Source organism: Stenella coeruleoalba, assembly GCF_951394435.1.
Source record: "Stenella coeruleoalba genome assembly, chromosome: 1".
Classification (NCBI taxonomy): domain Eukaryota; kingdom Metazoa; phylum Chordata; class Mammalia; order Artiodactyla; family Delphinidae; genus Stenella; species Stenella coeruleoalba.
In genome coordinates, this window is record NC_137169.1 from 128,020,789 (window position 1) to 128,043,648 (window position 22,860).

The 22,860-nt window shown below is 39.4% G+C and overlaps 1 protein-coding gene across 9 annotated transcripts in view; it reads right to left on the reverse strand.

Annotated features, from left to right (window-relative positions):
- The window catches only part of NEK7 (NIMA related kinase 7), a 335,754-nt gene that overhangs the window by 118,698 nt on the left and 194,196 nt on the right, over nucleotides 1-22,860 (reverse strand). The window contains exon 3 of one of the 9 annotated variants that reach the window (XM_079911988.1): nucleotides 6,071-6,145. The exons of 7 other annotated variants lie outside the window; for them this stretch is intronic. The gene's annotated coding sequence lies outside the window, so the exon portion shown is untranslated. Of the gene's footprint in view, nucleotides 1-6,070; nucleotides 8,396-22,860 lie in introns of those variants that run through there. One more of the 9 variants, XM_079911990.1, reaches the window with a different exon arrangement.

A 22,860-nucleotide genomic window follows, 5' to 3' on the forward strand; every position in this document is an offset into this window, starting at 1 on the left:
ACCGTGGAACACATACGGAGGAGGGGAGCAGCTGTGCTCGCATATAACTTTATTCAGAACATGGGTCAGGGCCATATTTGGCCACAGGCCATAGTCTGCCCACCCTTGATGTGAAGCAGTGGTTGTCACATTTTGGCCCAGTGAAAATCTGGGACCCAGGAGATATTTCATTGGCCCTTTTTATGTGAAACCATCTCTGCTAAACTTGGAGCCTGCCATTCCCATTGAGTACTGCACTACATACTCTGGGTTTATCAAGTGTATGAAATGAATCAATGAGATAAAATAGGATACAGGCCCATGAAATTTAAGCTAAAGTAAGACTGAACTATTTTGTGGCTATCCTAACGACACTAAATCAGATACACCCTATGGGGTTAATTCTGGGGGGACTCACTAATTTAATTGACACTTCTGTTGTTCCCTCCTCACCACAATGAATGCAAATACAATCCTCTCCCACTAAAAAGCCCACAAATTAATAAAATTATAAACAATAAAACATAGCCTGTGCATCAGAGACCGCAAGAATCGCTATCAAAAATTCTATGGATCGCAACAACTCAACATGAACAAGTACAAAATTGAGGGAAGGCAGCCAGTAAGTCTAGCATCACAAATAATCCAAAAACCCAAAGAGAAAGCAGTTGCTGACAGCTTAAGAAGCCAAACAAGCGATTTTGGCAGAATCGAGGTGCTGGGGTGACAAAGCTGGAGTTCAGAGACTGCTATGGGGCAGAGGTCTAGGTGAGCACCCGAGGCAGCAGTCAAGACCCGGGACAGACCAACCTCCACGGATCAAGGTGAAAGGTGACCGCCTTCCAGAAGAAAACCAAATCCTTTCTGGAGAAGGTGACACCATTCAGGGCCTCTATGATCTGCTGTGCAATAAAAATCACCAGGCTGGCCAAGAAACCAGACATACAACCTAAAAAAAAAGGGGGTGGGGAGTGGATAACAGAAACAGTCCCAAAAGTGAAACAGATTTTAGAATCATCAGAAAAAAACCTTAAAATAATGATTAATATGCTCTGTAAATTAGTTGAAAATACAGAGAATTTCACCAGAAAACTAATATCTATAAAAAGAAGCAATGCACTGCTCATGAAGTGATAAAAGTTCTAATTTAATGCTGACTCTAAGCGGTCAGAGATGCATTGAAATCTCCCTGGCATTCTTCAACAGAGCACTGAAAGAGTATAATTAGCAAGGTAATGGGGCAGGGGTGAAACAGCAACAACAACAATGGAATGATTGACAAAGCAGGCAAGAAAGAAGGCAAAAGAGCAACAAAGACCAGCTGGAAGAGTAGAAAATAAATAATAAAATGATAGGCTTAAATCCAAATATTTCAGTAATGGCACTTAAATGTAAATGAATGAACTATTAGCTCCAATTATAAGACAAAACTGATCAGACCAGACACTCACAAATTCTGAATTGTCTGTAAGATACGTCATATACAGTAGAAAACAAAAAGATTTATTAGAAGAATGAAAAAGAAATACTACGTGACAATAGCCAAAAAGAAAGCTGGTGAAACTCTATTTAGATTAGACAAAGTAGCTTTTAAAGACAAAAAGCATTATTAAAAGGAGGAATATCTTATAAAAATGAAAGGTACAATTCAACAAGGCACAACAATCCTATATTTGAATAACATAGCCTGAATCTATTAAGCAAAAAATTGATAAAACTAGAAGGAAAACAACCCCACACAATTCTACAATCAAGAGTTGGAGGTTTTAAAACACCTCTCTCAGCAGCAAATAGAACTAGCAGAGGAAAAAACAAAAAAGCAGTAGGTAAAGAAAAGAGTTAAACCACACAATTAACTAATTAATATCAGTGGTATGAAATGCATGCACTGGGAAGAAGAGAGTCTAAAAGCCTCCAGGTCACCCTCCAGGTCAGGAGCTGGTCCCTGGAGCTGCAGGAGTGACGGCTGCTGAGGGCTCACACCTGAGCTCCTCTCGAGGCAGCTGCCTCCATAGACGGTCATACAAAGGTCCAGACTCCTCCATCAACCTGGGACCATCCCGAAGGGCCAGTCCAGCCCTGGAATGTTCCCGTGGGATTGGCTGAAGCCTCTGCTGCAACCACACTGCAATTAAGTACCTCCACTGACCATCCTGCTTCCTCCCAGGTGTTGTTCCCAAAAGCATTATACAGAAAAAAAAAAAAAGGCCACGCATGCAGATCTCAGAGTCTGTTTTCTGAAGAATTTGGCCAATGGCAGTTGCCAGTAGGAGTGGTCCAGAAAGCAGTCTCAAAGATGGGATTCTGCACCTGGATCACAGGCGACAGGTGAAGCACAGACAGCCCCTCGCATGAGTAATAGTGCGATGGTTAAAACTTTCACTAGTCATGCAGTGGGATGCAATACCAGCTGAAAGAAATTTACTGGCAGGTGGAGTAATCCCACCTGATGAGAGGCTGATGGGAAGTAGTGACTTGCAAGAATTATGGAATCAGCTGTTGCTGGGGTCGTCAGCGAATGGTAGGGGATGAAAACTGAGAGTGATCTGAGGTCACATGAAAAGTTAAGGAGGCTCCTTTCATCGTCTGCAGTCAGCAGAAAGGGCCAAAGATTGGGCCCAAGACTAACTGTCGGGGTAGCAGATCATCAGTTCTGCTGAGACTGCTATTCCGAGGTCAGGATCCAGACTGGGAAGAAATGGGGCTCTGAGATGTGACATAGGGGCGTTTGTGGAAATAAACATGTGGAAATATTTGTGGAATCTGCAAATATTAGTACATTACTGCAAATGTACGCACAACTATTCTTGGAAGTACAGAGGTTTTTAAACTAAATGGAAATAGGGATGGTGATGGTATTGCTGTGCCAGGAAGGCTTCCCACTGACCTACAAGCATTTTGTCTTTCCCTCTTCCCACTCTTCTCCACTGACTATCTCTATCAATAAGCAAATACTGAAATGACTACTTCAGGTCCAGCTTCTCCTCTAAGCATCTCCACTGCAAGCTTGCTATACAAAAGTGAACTCAATGACTTCCCCACGAACTGATTCCAACTATTTTCACTTCAACCCTTGAACACTACCATCCACTTCGTCCCTACAGTGGAAACCATGGAGTAATCCTTCATTCAGCCCTGTCTGCCCCACATCCAATAAAATTCCAAGTCATACCAATAACTTAAAAAGAGCAGGAATAAATGAAATAGAAAATAAAGACAGTAATACTCCACAAAACCAAAAGCTGGTTCTTAAAAAAAAAAAAATTAATAAAAATAGACAAACCTATGGCAAGATTAATCGAGAAAAAAGGAAAGTGAAAAGAAAGATAATAAAAATATAAGAATAACTACAAATCCAGAAGAATAAGAAGTGTCAGGGGGAAAGAATACAAAAATAATAATAATTTTTCTCAGTAAATCTAAAACCTTAGATGAAATGGACAAATTCCTGAAAAAATGTGTTGTGTATTTGTTATGTCTATGAAACTAATTCTGAATTATGAAAGAAAAAGGAGCCAAAAATAGCCAAGAAATTTTTGAGAAACACCACCAAGGCAAAGGGCTTTTCCCAAACAGAGATCAAGACTTACTGAAAGTGTAACTGAAGCAGGAAAAAACAAAGACCAGCAGAGCAGAACTACAGCCGAGAAACAGAACTACTCCCGTATGAAAACTTTGTACGTGACGGAACAGGCACTACATGTGTACATACATAAGTAGGGGACCACCACCTTCCACTACACACAGTGGGCTAGAGACCTAAATGTGAAAAGTAAAACTTTTGAGGAAAATAGACAAGTATCTTCATGACATCAAAGTAGAAGGAAATATACTTCAGGATAAAAGATACAACTATGAAACACTGATAAGCTCAATGATGTTCGTTCATCAAGGGAGACAACTGAAAAAGTGCAGAAAATTCACAGACCAGGAAAAAAATATTCATAATACATATAACCAACACAGACCTAATATCTAGGGTTTGTGAAGAGCTCAATAAACAAGACAATCCAATTTTTTTAATTGGCAAAGACATGAGCAAGTAATTTTCAGAAGAGCATTTGAAAAAATATTCAATCTCAGCATTTTAAGATCAGAGCTAGGCAAATTAAACTAACAACAGGGTACTATGTCATACCCATCGGAGAGGCTAAAAACTTTGAATTCTGGCAAAATAAAACCAAGATATGGAGCAACTAGAACTCTCATATACCGTAGGTGGGAATATTTGGAGGACAATGTCCCTAGGACCTCCCAATTCCCCTCCTACGTGCCCAAAAGACACACACAAGAATGCTCAGGGCGTGTTGGAAAGAGCATTTCACTTCTGCCAAAAGACCCCCTTCCCAGGGGAATAACAGCCTAGGACCCCCTCCATGTGCTAGTTTCCCAGTTTCAGGGTTCCTAATCCACTGAGTTAAAACAGAAGTGATCTCTGTTAAACTTGATCTCTGTTACGACTTGTTTTTAAACACATTTTAAAAATATAAAAATGATAAATACTATATAAAATTTATGACTACCCCTTTACCGTTTAATAGCAAACACAGCAAAAACCTTTCACTGATTTAGAAAAGTCAATATTCTAACAAATCTCACTTGTTGGAAATAAAATAGTCATTCTCTTCTTGGGCCAATCTTCTAATAAATGGTGGAAATACAGAACAAAACAAAACATTTCTAGAAAAAAATACTAAATTTCTAAATGTATAACTGATAATTATTCATTTAGAAAAACCATATTTTAATTCTAGCATTCCATAAAATAGCAAACTCAATAAATATATATTTTGTTAAAGCTTAAGTCATTTAAAAAGCATTAAAGAAAAATAATGGTATAAAAACACCACCACTCTGACAGTTTGAGTTGGTTTGCCTGTCTTGGGAGAAAATACCAGAATACTCTGACTTAGGAAGATGGAGGTATGTTGAAACTTAGAGGAGTCTCAAGAGTCTGTCTATTGCAACTGACTGAGACATGACAGTATGCTCCCAGACGACAACCCTGAAACGGACCCAATTCCTAAGTTTCACAGTGGATTTGGACATCACTGACAGTACTGGGGGTGGGCGAGAGGGATCCCTGGCTATTCTTTATGCAGCTTCAGGAAAAGGAAACTTAAGGCGAAAGTAATATTTTCATCAAAACATTTTCCTCTGTCTCATCTGATTCAAGTACAGTACAAGCACTTCTGGAAATAGTATGACTAAGAGCATAGGAAAGAATTATCCGTGGTGTTTGGAATGGTTCACTTTATGTGTCAAGTTGACTGGGTCATGGGGTGCCCAGATATTTGGTTAAACATGATTTCTGAGCTTCTGTGAGTGTGTTTCCAGATGAAACAGGCATTGGAATCAGAGGACTGAGTTAAGCAGCCTGCCCTCCCCACATGGGGGAGCAGCATCCAATCCATCAAGGGCCTGAATGCCACAAAAAGGCGGAGCAAGGGGGAACTCTCTCTCTGGACGACTGCTGAGCTGGAATGTTGGTTTTCTCCTGCCCTTGGCCTGGGACTCACACCACTGGCACTCCTAGCCCTCAGGCCTTCGTAACTGCATTACAACTCACACCACCACCTCTCCTGGTTTTGGGGCCTTTGGACTTGGACTAGAACTACATCACCAGCTTTCCTGGGTCTCCAGCTTGCAGGTGGCAGATCTGGGGGCACCCCAGCCTCTGGAATCGCGTGAGCAGATTCCTTACCACAAATCTCTTTATACATGTGTATCTGATGTGTGTATGTATGTATACAGCTGGATACACGGCTAGTTGCACAGGTTAAGGTAACCACATATACAGAGAGGTGTGTGTGTGTGTGTGTGTGTGTGTGTGTGTGTATGTGTATCCTCTTGGTTCTGTTTCTCTGGAGAACCCTGTCTAATACAGTGTTGTATTCTTAAATTAACATATTAGTTTATACAGCAATACAAAACAAATAATTTAAGTAAACATAAAATGATACTCTTCCCTTTTTTTTTAATCAGTGAAACTAAAGTGAAGTTTAACTTTTAAATCAGTTAATATACAAATTCCTTATTCATTCTAACAACTTCTTAAAATCGACTAAATGCTGTTTAACCGAGTAGTTACCTTTTCGAATTTTTGAAAGTGTATCATCCGAGCTTAGAAGCTATTCTGAGCATAATACTAAGAAGAATGCAGCCCCTGAAGGAATGAATAAAATAATTTTAAGTTGTTGGTCCCAGAAGAATAAATATTTTGAAATATTCTGAAACAAAATCTGCCTTCATCTTAAAAGCCTTTAACATTAATCTGAAAGTTTAAAGAGGTCTGTGAGTCATGAGATGTTTTCTCCCAGACTGAAATTCTATATAAAAATTGTTCCCTGGAAAGAATTTTCAACCAGAGGTTATTAAAACCAAAAGCAGTATTAACAATGCAAAGTGCAACCTAACATCCACCTGACAGCTATGACAGCCTACTCAGCAGCGTCCTACGACTGCTCACTCCACTCAGTTAGAAGGAATCCTTAGTCCTTTTAACTTGAAAGATGCAAGTATCTACTTCTCTCAATTGTGCTTTAACTATAACTAATCGAAGTATAAGATATTGGTTCATACAATCAGGGATTAATTACATCATAATTAACCAAAAACAGCAAAATTTTCAAACGTCTATTTCAAATGACAGCCCTGGGTTCCGGAGCTACGAGCCGGAACGCAATGCAAGCACAGCAACCAACCAGGCCCCTCTCCTCCTCCCTGGGACCCGTGGGCAGAAGCACCAACGCGGCTATGCTGGCGCTCCCGCTGGTGGCTGTGCTCTCATGAACCCCTGGGCTCTAATCACGTCTCCCCATCCACTTTCAGCTCCCTCAGAGTCGGAGCAGGCCAAGCTTCTTGCTCGCTTTGTCGTTTATTCTAGTCTTAGCACCGACTCCTTTTGGGCCTGCATGACAGCCAGCAAATAACAATACTAGAAACAGGGTAAAACAACAACCACCTGTTCTTCACACAGTATCTTGGCATTTCACACCTTTAAAGGAAACTGTAAAGGTAAGAGGGAGTTCAACAAATCAGAATATTAACTTCGATGGATTTAATGTTCTATTTCACCAAACACACACCCAATATGCCTTGACATCTGAGTTCATTACTAAACAGAAAACTAAGAAGAAAGATAATATTTCAATAGCTATGGAAATAATTTTAAATACAACCTTTCACATATAAAAATAATTTCCATTAATCAGTTTACTGTTCTAAACATATTGACCATAAGTTTAAATAAAATTGACCATTAGAAAGGTGATCCGGTGACATAAATCTTCTAGCTCGTTAAAGAATCGCAGCATAAATTCTCTCATAAGGTCATCTTCTAGGGCCAAGATTCTGCGTGCATGTTTTAACAAAGAAAATGATTTATAGATTTTCATTTTCACGTTCAATATTTCAGTATGCACCCAACGGTATGGCCTCAGGAAATTGAAACAGAAATGACAAGTTATCTGGAAGACGACCAGCAACCAATCACCAATCAAACTGAACGAGTCCTTTCTTTTCACAAAACCCAGCTTTATATATTTATACATAATTTTTTATGCCAATATTGTTTCTATTGAAACAAGTAACAAGACTACCTTTCTCCCCCCTCTGGACCCTTTCATCCCTCATCATTCCCTCACCAATTTGTAGTTATACCTTAAGCATGTATCATACAATGTGCAGAAAAACAACCATAATTCAGACTCCCTGAAGAAGATATCTGTTTCCTTAGCAAATTCCACAATTTACAGCTTTCTAAGGCTGTTTCCGTGGGTGACACTTCACAGTTACCACAAATGCACTGGTCTCAATTTTTAAGATTACAAGAAAAACCATACACATAAATTAACTTATACTTCAGTGTGTATTGCTCACACGTATGTTCTGTACTCAGTTCAACACTCTCATTGGTGTGAGAAAAATTCAGAATAATTGTTTTTAACGTTTAAATCAGTTTGGACATAATTAAGGAAAAGAACATTTTAAAACCAAAGAAAAAAATCTCTTTGAGATATGCTCCTGTTATATTTATACTATCAAACCTATTCCCACAACTCAGCAGCTATCAAAAGGTCACTACGCAAAGCAGTAAACAATAACAAAAATAGTTTCCAAATCCCTGAGACCCTAGAGCTACCTGTTCCAAGAAAGGAAACATGGAAATCAGACACAGTGTTGAACTTTTGAGGAGAACCTGATCAGTAAGGCAAGGCACAGTCACATGTGCTACAAACCCAAGATTAGTTGTTAGGAAGACAATTTAGCCGTCAACTGAGCACAAGGGATGCATAGACAGCTGCGTAGTTAGGGTAGAAATAAAAAACAAGTGCAGCTGATTGAGAGGAAGGCCCTGGTCAATTTATTTTCAGGTTCGTTTAAATCCACAAGACGAAGCAAGTCAGTATGATTATAAATCTAATCTAACATAATATGACTTTTTCAATTTTGGGCAGTCCACATATCACACCGACTTTTTCCTCTATTATTTTCAGATTGACTAGATGTGTTTCACCCAGTTCCGCTGACACAGATCCTCACTGACACTGATTAAGTATTTCTGAGTACCTTTATATCTCCGTCGTCACTACATTAACACTGCTTATTAAGGGCCTATTATATGCAGGTGCTACACTAGGCACTGGGCGTATATCCTGCACAGAACGGACACGGACGCTGCCCTCAGGGAGCCTGCAATCTAGTTAGAAAGGGTCCCTGTGATGGCTAGTTTGACAGGTGAAAAAGGCAAGGTGATAAAGGAGCATATACCAGAGTTTGGGGGAAACGGGGGAGGGGGCTGTCAAGGAACTCTTCCCACTGAGGCCTCAAGGATAAGCGGGAGTTCATTTAATGAGGGGGTGAAAGAAGGGGAAGAAAGGGGACAGAGGAGGAATTCCAGGCAGTGCCCCTCCACATGGGAGGTGTTCTTTCTGGGTTCTGTCTGTCCCTCATACTCATTACATACAGAAAGGCTCCACTTCATGGATGGTCAGAGGTGCTTGCAACCTTCAATATGTCAAGACACCACATTTCTTACACTTCTACTGTTTTAATATCAGATCACATAATTCAAGAAATGAGATTCTTCCGCCTGCCAATGCAGGAGACACGGGTTCTAGCCCTGGGCTGGGAAGATCCCACATGCTGCGGAGCATCTAAGCCCGTGCGCCTCAACTACCGAGCCCGCGTGCCTAGAGCCTGTGCTCTGCAACAAGAGAAGCTACCACAATGAGAAGCCCCCGCTCGCCACAACTAGAGAAAGCCCGCGCAGCAACGAAGACCCAATGCAGCCAAGATTAATTAATTAATTAATTTTTTTAAAAAAAAGGAATGAGATTCTTAGTTCTATAATTCAGAACAAGACTTTAATAGACCCATCAAGAAAGCTTTACCAAGGAACATTCTGAATTGGGAGAATTCATTTCCTCCCTCCCAGAGGAGTATGAAGTGAAAATTTTATGTCTTAAGTAGTTTCACAAAGCTGAACCATACATAAAATGAGGCAATCACCAATAACACCTGTTTAAAACAAAATATCCGCCAGAAAACCTGGCTTATCTCAACTGATGGACACAGTTCCCATTCATGACAGAACTAAGTTAAAATACAGAATCACTAAGCAAAAAGCTTCTCTCTTCCTGCTAAGTAAAAGAAACGCCTCAGAGAGGAGAAGTGGGCACCCCCATTAACACACCCCGGTCTTCACAGGCGTGCTTGTTTGTATGTTGAAAATAGAACAGTGAAGACATTGTTTTTAATACGGATTTTCCTAGTACCTTTCAAAAGCGTATTGTCACTGGACTTTCCCCAAACCACCAGTAACGTTCTATTTTGGCTTAGAATATTTTGTCACTATATTAGTGGAGATAAGGATAATCTTGTTATTACTGCTGACATCATGTTCTGTTGTGTGTGTATGTGTTCTAAAGTTGGTAAAACTGCTGTCAACACAAACCCAAATTTCACTTAAGAATCCTTAAGTCAACCATTAGTCACAAATCTTCTAAATTTTTGAATGATCTAGAAAAATAATGGAAGTTTTATGAATATATAAGCAGTTTGACTATTTAAAATTGCAATTATTATATATATGAATTTTCCAATAAAGCCATGTAAAAACTGTCTCTCAGTCAAATAGGCTGACGGGAAAAAAGTCAAGCCTATCAACTGAAGAAATGAAGTTCAGAACTCTACAGTGCTTATTCATCCACTCCTTCAAAGGGGGCACTTAAAGTCATAGATTATTATAAAGGACTCCGATGCCTAAGTAAGTGAAATACTATGCACATTTATTTATATTGTATTTACCATTTGTGAAAACTGCCCAGTGAATAAAGTCAAAACCTTGCTTTCTGTTAGAGCACATCGTATATTGTGAGTAATCAATGAGTACTAAGCACCAGTAACACTGATACATTTCCTAAGAACTACAATCTGGCATGTGCATATCTCATTATTAAATCACTTGAAAGTTATTGTTAATTAAGCATCAAACTGTTAAATGGTCCAGGTATCACCAATACACACAATGTCCAAGAAAGTCCAGAGGAGGTTCCTACACTCCCAGATTTCTGATGTCCTTTAGAAAAATATGAAACAGAGAAAAGGAAAATGTTTCTATTTATGTTCTCTTCACATGATTTTTGAACCACCCTAGAAGTGATTTTTGCTTACTGGAATCACACGCTATGTGTCCCCCAATGCTTAGAACACAATGGGCACAAAGCAGACATTCAAGTATTTGCCAAATGAATGAAAAAATAAAGCCTACCTAATCCTGCTTTGTTTTGGTGAGCTTAAAAAGCAGTGGTTAAAACTGACTCTAAATGCCAATTTAGAGTAAAATAAGAAAAGCAGCAGGGATTTGTTCCATCGATTAACTACCACAAGTGTCTAGGACTACAAATGTGTATTTACCATAAGTCAGAAGCACTTCAGAGTATAATGTTGAGAAGGCTAGCTAGCATCATAATAATCAGTTGCATTCATCATCCTAGAATACCTTCACTATATCATCGTTCTGCTTAAAAATTTCTAATTGTTCTCCACCATTTTTAGAATAAAGTCCAAATTCCTTAGCCTGGAACTGCAGGCCCCTATTTATTCAACAGCAATGTACTGACTTCCTTCTCTGAAGCAGGCAGGTACTAAGGATAAAAAGATGAACAACAAAGGGAGCCTTCCATTGAAGAGCTCACATCCCAGTGAAGAGGCCTCAGAAGCAGCTGCCAGAGATGCAGCCGACGGAAAGTCAAGGGAAGGCTCAAGTTTCAGGCTACTCAACGCAGACTCAGAAGACTGGCTGGTTCTCAGACGAAGAGTTAGAGCTGGTTTTCCATTTTACAAATACCACTTTGGCAGCCATAGACAGAATGAATCAGAGCCTCATGTCGCACTCTTTTTGCCAAACTGGCCCATTTTTGACCTTTAGAAACCCTAATTTCGCCTACCGCAACAGCTTCCAGTCACAGCCCAGCACACACCCCTCTGCTTCCCTGGGGCCTTGGGGGAGTCCACCCAAACCCCAGGAGACCCCCTGTCCGTTGACGTCCCTGCAGTAGCCTGACACTATGGTGTGCTCTACAGGCACTAAGGGCCTTCCTCACATTGTCAATGACACCATCGGTCAGGGTTATAAAATCCTTGGTGACAAAGGCTGTAGCAGATTCCTCTGAATCTCCCATCATATCCAGCACAGTTCTTCCACAATACGCCTTCACAAGGTACAGTGAATAACCACTGCTTATCAGCTGGATTCTATTTTATCAAAACAATAAGTGTGTTTAAGTCCCTAAGTAGATAGCATGGAACAAGGAACAGTGGTTTTAAAAGTCACAGTTTCTCAAATTTAAAAACAGAAGTAGTATTTCCAAAAAATAACCCTAAAATCCCTGCATGTTTTTTTCATATTATTTAACTACTTGTAATACATACAGAAATCAAAACTGCAGGCGTGGCAGCAAGAATACCAACCAGAAAACCAAGTCATAATCCATGATCAGAATCTTAGGCTGTAATAAGAAAGCAGGCAAACACAAGTCCATCTCTCTCTCTTACACACACACACACACACACACACACACTTATTCACAACTGTTGCCTCTCCAGGTCAAAGCCTAAGAGATTAAAACAAGCCTCTCCGCTTGGAAACAGAGGCCAAATAGACCTACTTATTATTTAATATTTAAACAAAAGAGAAAACTCAAGAATGGCAAAACCATTATTAATGTATGTCCAAGAACACCTTCCTAACTGAAAGTTGGCAATCAAATTATGCACATCTCTGTATCTCCTGGGATTTACAGCTTTGCCATCAAAAATGTCCATTACAGTCAACTACATAGAAGTTGACTAATCTGCTGTCCTGATACAGACTTCTCCCTGTTGCCCACCTTTTGATGATTTCACTCTTTACTTCCATCAAACAGAGGTAAACTTGAAGAACATCTACCTATATTTTGTTTAATATGTCAAAGATATATTAACATAAAACCCAGTGTCCTAACAAACATAGTTATTTCATTAATTGTCAAAGTTTAATGAGGTCTTTACTTCAATTAAAGCGCTGTCCCTTTCACGTGTCATTTTTAAGAAACTGATTTGCTTTACAACATTTTGTTAAATGTTAACGAAATATATTTTAAGTACAGCTTGTGGATTAGTCCACCATCTAGGTGAAATTTCTCGAATAATCATTTCTTCTGTTATAGCACTGAATGAAATGTAAGAGTCCTACAACCCTACAAGTTTAGAACTTCATTGTTTCTGTTTACTTCTTCAGTGATGTTATCAAGGAGATTCTCACGAACATAAATAATAACAGTGGAAGAAAAGCACTTGAATATGATACGCAGAATACAACTTAACCCACTTGGACCAAGCACGGTCTTTGTAACGTCTCACTTAACGCTCTCAGCCTCAGTTACCTAAAATATCAAATACAACTGGAGGACGTGACTTCCAAAGTCCCTTCCAGTCTCAAACATCCGCCAAATTCTAATTTCCTCTGAAATAAATAAGTCACGTTGCATAAATTGGAGCAGTTCCCTCTGAGCTAGGGACCCTGGGCTGCTGCAGGTCAGTCCCCGCCCCCGAGAAGAGCCTCCCTAGGATGCCTGAGCCATTCCTAAGATCCCTTCATGAAACTCTTCACGGAATAAAACACTACTGAGAAACAGTCAGTGGCCAATTAATCTGAAATCTAAAATACCAAGAAGCAAAAGTTTTTATTTGCTTAGAATGACATTTCAAGTACACAGCTGACCTCACAAAAAAAACTAAGTTAATGCTACTGTGTTTGTTACTGTTTCTGAATTATTTAAAGATGATGTGATGCTCTAAGATTCCAACTTATAATTATTTACCTCAAGGTACAAGGGAACTATCATGTGTTTAAAGTTAATGGGAAAAACCATATAAAATAGATGACATTCTCAGTTTCATAACTTATCCCCTTTTAACCTTTCCCATATAGATATTTCTCTTACATTTAAAAAAAAACCAATCATTTTATGAATGCATATTAGAGCATCATTTCATGAAGTACTTTATACAGTTTGTCCTATTATGAATCAACATTGAAAAATGTGTGAGCTATAAGGCCATTACTAATTCACACATTTGTAAATGACTATATGAATGTAATTTATTTAATAAGCCTGAGAATTTGTTGTTTCAAAGAAAAAATCGTATGTCCTCTTATAAAAAATACTCCCTGTGTCTTCTTACTGTGAATCTGTAAATCAATAAGCAAAAGGCACACACCATTGGACTATCTTCCTAAAAGATTATTATGATTATCAAATATTATTACAAAGTCATAATTATCAGCAAAAAAATGCTGTAGCCAAAGGGAGAAAATATGGTAACAACAAAAATTATGAATTCTAGCCCTGACTCTGTCACTGTCCAGCAAATGCAAGCTTAGGAAATCCACTCAATGTCCTCCCTTTACCGTCTGTCCAGTGAAGAAAAGCCTGCCCATTCCTCAAGCAAACCGTTAAAAGGAAAAGAAAGCTCATGCAAACCTCTTCTGCCATATTTTCATCTAGCTATACAGTTAAAACAACAGACTTCAGGGTATACACTGAACAAGTCACTTTAGAATAAGTAACAAAATGTTAGCAATGTAAATACTGATTCTAAATTATGACACAACTGTATTATTAATTTTCTCTCTGTAACAGAAAGGCTTTTAAATACTAGTTTTAACTGCATGCTTAATTTTCACCTGAAAATCCAAAAGAAAAAAGATCTTCATGTTTCCTTGTTGCCATGATTTTTAGGGTTTCCAAATTCTGTTTATATGTCCTCTTCCAGCAAAATGAGTATGAATATGCTTTACTGACATCTTACACTTACAGTTTTGTAATTTTTTGAAATTATTTATTTATTTATCTTTGGCTGCCTTGCATCTTCGTTGCTACACTCAGGCTTTCTCTAGTTGCAGTGCGTGGGCTTCCCGTTGCGGTGGCTTCTCCTGTTGCATAGCACGGGCTCTAGGCGCACAGGCTTCAGTAGTTGTGGCACATGGGCTCAGGAGTTGTGGCTTCTGGGCTCTAGAGCGCAGGCTCAGTAGTTGTGGCTCATGGGCTTAGCTGCTCCACTGCATGCGGGATCTTTCCCAACCAGGGCTCGAACCCGTGTCGCCTGCACTGGCAGGTGGATTCTTAACCACTGTGCCACCGGGGAAGCCCTGTAATTTTTAAAAAGTTCCCACAGGCACCTTCTCAAGACATCACAGTGGAGTGAGGGGGGGGAATAATTTCCAGGTTACAGGTAAGAAAACTCCAAAGAGGCAAGTTATATGACTTATCCAAGATCATACAAGGAGAAAATACTAGAATTCAGATTTCCTGACTCCTATAAATCAGTATTAAGTTCAGCCTATTGTGTGTCTCTTCACACACGCTCACTCACACACACACACACACACACACACACAGCCCTGAGTAACTGTGGCTTCTTCCTGGAAATCGAAAGACTGCAGAAATCTGCATACAAACAAAATTTTCTCAAGCTCTGTAAAGCCACAGTTCACAGCTAGGGTTTCATGGGCTGGAATGCAATCCTCAAGACCACAGAAAAATTGTGTTTAGCTCAAAACCCAACCACATCCTGGAAAGTTCTGAGCCGGCCTCGGGTCCCCAAATCCCTTGCTTTTCCTAAATGAGCACTTCTGCCATTATAGGAGTCTTCCTTACGCATCCTGCTTTACCAAGGATAATCCTTCTGGCCAGGATAATCCTTTTTAAAAACAGTATTTATAATACCCCTTTACTGTTCAAGAACCTTTATAAAATTTCCTGTCACTTAACTGTTAGACAAAATTTAAATTCACCTTAAGTATTCAAGGCTTGCTAGGCAAATGAATAAAGCAAACATAAAGAGGCCCATCCTGAAGAGTATCTATTTCCATTTTGAAAAATCATGTATTTCACACTTAAAAAATACTTGACATAAAGAAAAAGATCATTTTTTACTATAATCCATTTTGATCTAAAAACTACATACGGATACACTTCCAAATAATGTCTTCATTAACAAATCGCAACAGAATGCATAAAACACAAGGTCCTATATTAGACTGGGTAACAAAAAAAATGTAAAAATTAATTATTATTTCCTTCTCTCAAAGAACTTAAAATATAGCAGATAAGAATAAGGACGAACTATGAAATTGCAACAAATTATGATACTGACCATATTCCATATCAAACGATATTCCCAATTTTCTAAGTTTTTTTAATGTAAAAAAAGGAGGGGTTAGGTATCAAATGATATCAAATGCTTTTCTGCTCTAGTAAGCTTATCATACAAGTTTTCTTACTGAACCAAACAAGGTAATGAATCATATAACTAGATCTTTTCTATTAAACCACCTTTATATGCTCAGATAAACCCTCCTTGATTAATGAATGACTGACTCTTCAACTGTTCCATTAGTCTTAATTTTATTACAGAATGTACACCAATATTCAGAAGTATTTTCCAAACTCTGTTCTTTAAAACACCGGATTCCCTTAAGTTGTTATTGGTATTCCACAACCAAAACAGAGAGACAGAGAGAGATCCATCATCAAAGGTATCTGCAAAATACTGGGCTAAACAAATACTGGGCTAGACTTCTCAGGGACCCTAATATGCTAAAAAGTGCACTGTGACCCTCAAAAATGGTACCCTATACAGATTTTTCCAAAACTGTCTAGCCACAAAATTCTTCCACAGAACTTCCATTAATCTCTTGGAGAACTCTGGTAATCTGTTAAACATAGCTTGGTTGATATTTTATTTAAATGTTTGGTCCAATTTTTGGTATTAAGACTATACTAACTCAAGAGCATGAATCAGAAGATTCCCATTCATTTAATTTTATGAAGTGAAAATATAAAAACTGGGCTTAGAAGTCCGTTGTGAAGGCAGCTCATATAACTTCAGATCTTCATAGTTACTGGTCTGCTAATGATTACAGCGAGTCAATTTTTTTAAAACTGTCCTTTATTGTCTTCAGTGCTTTTCTTTTTTTCATTCAATTCTACTCTAGAATTCTTATTCTTAACCTTCTGTGTTTTCTGTTGTGTATTCCTTACAAATCTTGGCCTACCTTTTTATTTTTAACCTTTCTATGTTTCTTTGTTCTAAGTATCTTTTGAAAGCAGGACACAGGTGAGGATTATTTTTTAGGTTGAGTCCATCTTTTAAAACAGAAATTTAATACATTTAACACATTTAACACGTTAAACACATTTAATGTAAATTGTTTCACTGGTATTTGTCTTTTAGAGTCTTGTTTTTTGTTTCCTTCCTGTTTGGTTTGTTGTTTCATCTCTTGCCGTATGAACCATGTTTGCTTGCTTTAATCCTGTCCAGCTACTTAGAAAGCATATATCCCCTCCAATTTTAAATTCTACTAATGGTGACTTCCAAGTCTTTTTAAGTCCTCCACTAACCAGTTTTTGGCTGATTATCAAGGGAAAAGTAAAATCCATCTTATGATGCACAGGTTAGCCAAGGACTGATCATGCCATTACTTTTCCCCTAATGCTCCATCTCCAGAGATTATACGTTTTATAGCCACAGCCTATCCAAGTTATCCCTGGCATTCTGTACTATTTCCAACCTTGAATAACACCTGTTTAGTCCTGCTTTTACATCTAATCTGCTCCAGTGCTCATTCCCAATGCTTTCGTACAAAGATGGCCCCTTCCCAAACTCTTAGTCTTGACTTTTCTCCTATAGTACATCTATAAGTATTCTTTCTAAAGGTCACACATGCAACACACTTTCTCTACCCCTTGAAAATCTGAAACCGTCACTCCCTTTTAACCACACGTGAACAATAATTTGGCTATGTATACACTGTTTTAGCCACAGCACCATGCTTTGTTCTCTTCAGTAACGGGTCCGTTACTTCCAGTATTTTGTGATACTAAAGAGAACACGTTAATCCCTTCCAATTTCTTGGATGAAGATCCAAGTTCCAGTGACTTACTTTTATCAATTATTGGTTAATGTATTTACTTCTACTTAATGTACTACCTGCTGGGAATAAATCAAGCTAGCAATCTGAATCACCACCATAAAGGGCGTGATTAGAAAATTATTTTATCTGCTTCTTTCCTTTCCACACAAAATACATCTTTTGCTCGATGATCAATGAGCAATTCTGCTTATTTGCTTGCTCAGGTTTCCTTTAACAGCAAGTCCCTTGATTATTTAAATCAATAATTATGCATTTTCATCTGGCACATAGCCTGCCTCTTACATACTGATGATTTATGAACCAATAGCTCCAGAATCTCATTTCCAACCCTACTGGCTGGATCTCTCTGCCTGATTAGCCAAACCAGAAACGTCTAAAATCTTGACCACTTCAAATCCATTCTACTCTGTATTCCCTCCTCAGTGAATGGCACTGCCACTCAGTCATATAGTTCCTAGGCCATCACAGACCCTTTGACTCCCTCACCTGCACGAGTCCCCAACTCCCATTAATTCTACCTTCGAAACCTCTCTCTGCTTTTCCCGGACTCTCATGATCCTTGCAGCTATTATAACCAATTAATTGTTCTTCCTGACTTTGGTAATGTAATTCCTACTCCCCACACCCACCATAATGATCAATCTCAAACGAAAACCTCCATATGTCACACTCCTGCCTAAAACCCTTTAAGGAATGAAACTTTTCTTAGCCTTGCTGCCTTGCATATAAATCCTATACTCTGGCCTTAATGAACCATTGACACTTCTTCCAAATGCCAGGCTCTTTCACGCCTGTGCGCCTCTGACACAGTGTGCCATCCTAGCTGAAACACCCTTCCCAGCTAGCCTGCCTGCCTGGCCAACCTTGCTTCACACTCAGGTGAACCTTTATAAAACACCCCTTTAAGTAATTTGTCCCAGGGCATTTTAGTGACTCCATTATCTGTGCATTTGAGGTCCAATACCTCACTAGGTCCAATAACAACACAAGCAATTACTATTTAAGGACAGAATCTGTCTCTTCCTTTTTTTTTTTTTTTTTTTTTACCTCCAGTACATATGAAAGTCCAATAAACACTTGTTAAATAATCAAATTTAGAAAACAAGAATTTATAAAGAACACAGGTCTAACAATCAGGACCTAACTAGTTCAAATTCACATGAGCATCTACTGACACTTTTGAACGATCAAGGACAAGTTACTGCTCTGCTCTGAAGGAAAGCTCACGATGAGCACACAGCCTGCGGTGACACAGCAAGGCCCCAAATCCTTCTCCCTGAGTGGCAAATACAGGGAGTTTTCTACCAGAAACAGTGCCTGGAAGAATGAAGTATTACTACTTCTCAAAAGGGTTAAAGTTCAATACAAATAAAAGATGGTATTATTTCTTCTGTTTATCGTTACAGAAGAATTTCCCTATGAGGATTTAAAAAAACAAGTGATCCTTACTCACCCCTTTCAAAGAAATTTGTCCAAAAAAGCTTTTGACACTTTCCATTTGTTTTGGTTAACTGTGGGCACAGGATGCTGTTACAAACACAATAAATGTCCCTTATCATTCTGCCATGTCATTCAGTTACCCACACAGCAACAACGAAGGCCTGGCAAAAGCACGTGATCACTAGGCCAACCATTCAGCTGTTAACACCAGAAAAAAGCATGGTAGCCGAACTATAACCATCCACGGCAACAGACTGACATACGTAAAGAGCTAAGATAAATAGCTTGGACCCATCTTCCAAATCTGATTATAAAAAGCATTCCTTGTACTAAATAATTCATAGGAGTGAATTCTATCATAACAAAGCTGATAAGACCCCATGGAATACAAGCCAGTACTTGGGAACACTTTAATGAGTATGAATTATGTATTGTAAGGTCATTTGTTTTAACAGCCTTTTGTCTGTAACAAGCACTCACTAACTGAAAAATCATCACTAAAAAACACTTATTTAAATAAAGGAAAAATTTAATAGATTTTTCTGAATTAACACAGATTTTATATTTTATCCTTATTTAAAAAAAGCTTATAAACTGCTGTTTCTTCATTTGTTTAGCACATGTGCTCTACCACAGTCACTGCTCTATATTCTGATTATTCCTGAACTTCCAAAACCCTCATTTCTTTCCAGGCTAGTTTACAGTAAACTATGAAGTGGTTTTAAAAGATGTCCTATCACTTCCGTCCTTTGACGCTCCTAAACCCCAGGCAAGGAAAGGAGCCCTACAGCCCGGTGGTAAAGGCAGGACTCCCTGCCAGGGAACTTCTCCACTGACCCACACCCAGGGCCCCACGACATTCTCACGACCTGAGTCAGTCATAACAACAGAGTCTATCTAAGGGACAATTAGGTTAGTAGGACACAATCAGTGTCTAGCAAAACAAACTGAATGTGTTACTCTACTTCTATGAAAACTCCTGCCTTGCCCCCTCCTGCCCACCCTCGCCCCTCAAAAACAGAAAGAAGAAGAAGAATTAGACCTCTTGGCTGCTTGACCTCCATTTTACTGTGCACAGACTTCCAATGCAATGAAAATTAACAGAAAATTAAGAAAGAAGGGAGAAGAAGCAAGCAGGAAAAGCCACTGACTCACAGTCACACAAAACTGTCCTAGCTTTTAATAAAAAGATTTCTCAACAAACTTAAGTAAATCATGGCTATACTTTATGTTTTAAAATTTACCTTCTGAGGAACTAAATTCAATCGCTGTTACACTCTTCTTCATACCACAGAACCACACAAGTCTTTAAACGGATTCTGTGAAGCTGACCAAGGCGGCTGCGGGGCAGACTTTCTCAGCCAACACCGCCCATCATGTCACTGCTGCTGCACCACCATGCAGTCCTCTCCTGCTCTTCTGAACACACACTACAAATCATGCCAAACTTTTACAGTCACTAGAAACAAATGTACTTTCTCTGGCACACTCATCATGTGAAACTATGATTTTATGAAGATACTACCCAAAGAACAAGGATGACTGTTTTACATTAATAGTAGCAATAATAAACATGGTATGCTGAGGAAGCTACCTAGGACTGTACGTGAGACTTTAAACATAAAGGACTCATAGAAAAAAACCTGAAAATCTAATTAATAGTGATTACAGACTTACACTCAAAATGGAATTATATAATTGACACCTACTTCAGTTTTGTTTTCAGAAACCTTCTGACTCTGCAGAAGTCCATTCCTCTGACTAAAGAACTGATAAAATCTTAGAAAAATGGCAAACAGTAAGAGGCTTTAAAAGCACAGATTCATTAAGGATGGAAACAGCCTGATTTGGGTCTTCACAAGAAATACCTTACATGTCATACTTACAGCTGAAGTCAGGCAGCAACACAGAAGTTAACTTTTAATTTCTCCCAGGATTCACTGAGTATTTACTTACCTTTTAGTGAACCTGCCCTTTTACGTGAGGAAGGCTGGACAGGCCCTGACACACCTTCCCCAGGCATGCTCACCTGCTTCCACCTTCCACGCTGATGACCCCAGAGCTGCTCACCAGCCGGACTGCTCTGCGGTGTTCAAGCCACATGCAACCACCAGCTACTTACTAGACAGGTCATGTGGGCCTCCCACAGGCATCCAAGATCCACGTGAGCGAGGCCTTCCCCACCCCCGCGCCACCAAGAAGCCATGTTTGTTCTTAACTTGGGTAGTTCTGGCGAATGCACATTGAATGAGAACGGAGGAAGCTGTTCTGTACTCTCGGCGTAAACAGCAGGGCTCTGAACTCTACACTGATCTGGTTAATATTTCTTCGCCTTTGCTCTTCAGCACTAGGCACTATGGTAACTTTATCTAAAACTGAGGCAAAACCTGTATTTCCTTGTATCTTAGAGTATTTCAACTTTCCCTTCCCAAGCCAAGTGGAGGGATCTGCGCCCTTCTGACAGTCACTGACTGGATGGTGCTCCGCGTGGGAGGCCATCTTGGCACTGCAGTGACAAGGGCAGACCAGAGGTAAGTGTATTTTGCACAGAGCTTTGAGAAGGCCTCCAAAACCATACGAGACAAGGTTTGCCCTCCTGACCCCCATGATCATACTCCTTCTGCTTATGAAGGAGGACAGAGACAGTCACAACTGCAAAAGAATTAGAAAACGTAACAGAGAGATGAATCAACTCTTCACGCTTAGTCAAAGACATCTAAACCCCTGCCTTCAATGAGGCAGCAAACACCAGGACACAAATAAAACATCCTAAGAATCTGCAAGAAAGTGAAGTCTCTCATGTCTTTATTTCATCCCATTTCAATAAACAGCCACAGCTACTCAAAGGTAGGGGACAGGGGTAGGGAGAAAAACGTGCTGGAACTGGAGATAAAGGACAATATCACCTACCCAGACCCTCTGCCGTGACTGGGACCCATCCCAGATGCCCATCTGCTTGCTTTCTTATCTTCTCCAAAACTCATTCAGCCACTTTTTGACCACAGCTAACGTGTCTACCAGTGGCTGGGAATACAAAAAGCACTGAGGTAATTCCAACCCATCAGGTTATTTTTAGGGGAGACAAAGAAACAGACTTTACAATATCAGGAAACAAGTATTCCACCAGACGCCGTGGCAGGGACTGCCAGGACAAGAGCTGATGGGAAGGATGCCCAGGCAGCCTGGCAGCCAGGCCAGCCCTGCAGAGAAAACACCGAGGTGCATCTGAAGGAACTGTGCGAGCTGGCCGGGCAGAGGACGGGGACGTCCCGACTGACGCAGGGAGAGCGGGGCCACCACAAGCAGGGCAGGAAGACAGGAGCTAAGGACGCCGCAGAGCAAGCACCAACGCCCAAACCGCAGTTAGGAGACTAAGGGATTGGAAATTATTCAAGACAATAGTTGAAGGATTTTAAACAAGGTTAAAACCTACCTAGAAACAGGCAGAAGGTGTTGGGGGTGTTTCCTTAAAAACTGAATCAACGAGTAGATAGACAAACAAATAAATTTAACTTAATCCTAAATTTTAAAAGGGGGAAAAAGTTAGAGGACGCTAAAGGGGGAATCTATTTTTTAAAAAAAAGAAAGAAATAGCACTTCTTCTTGGTAATCTTACTTTTTCTTGGTAACTTTAAAGTATAGTATAGGATCACTTAAGTCTGGATTTTCAAATATAAACTAAATTTCTTCATACATCTCATAAACCAAACTCAACTTAATACATTTTTTTAACAAATATATCTGAGGTCCCCTTTATAATAACCTTGATTCTATTTTGATGCTAGTTCCTGACGTGCCATTAACTAAGAACCAAATAAAGAAGTATCAAAGCACTATAGCTTTTACCCCTATTAAAAACAAAACTTGAAACCATAAAGGTACAAGTAACTCTTTATAATCACATCACAGGAGAGGAAAGGGTCGATCTCCTGAGCACAGTGTTCAAGACCTTTGAT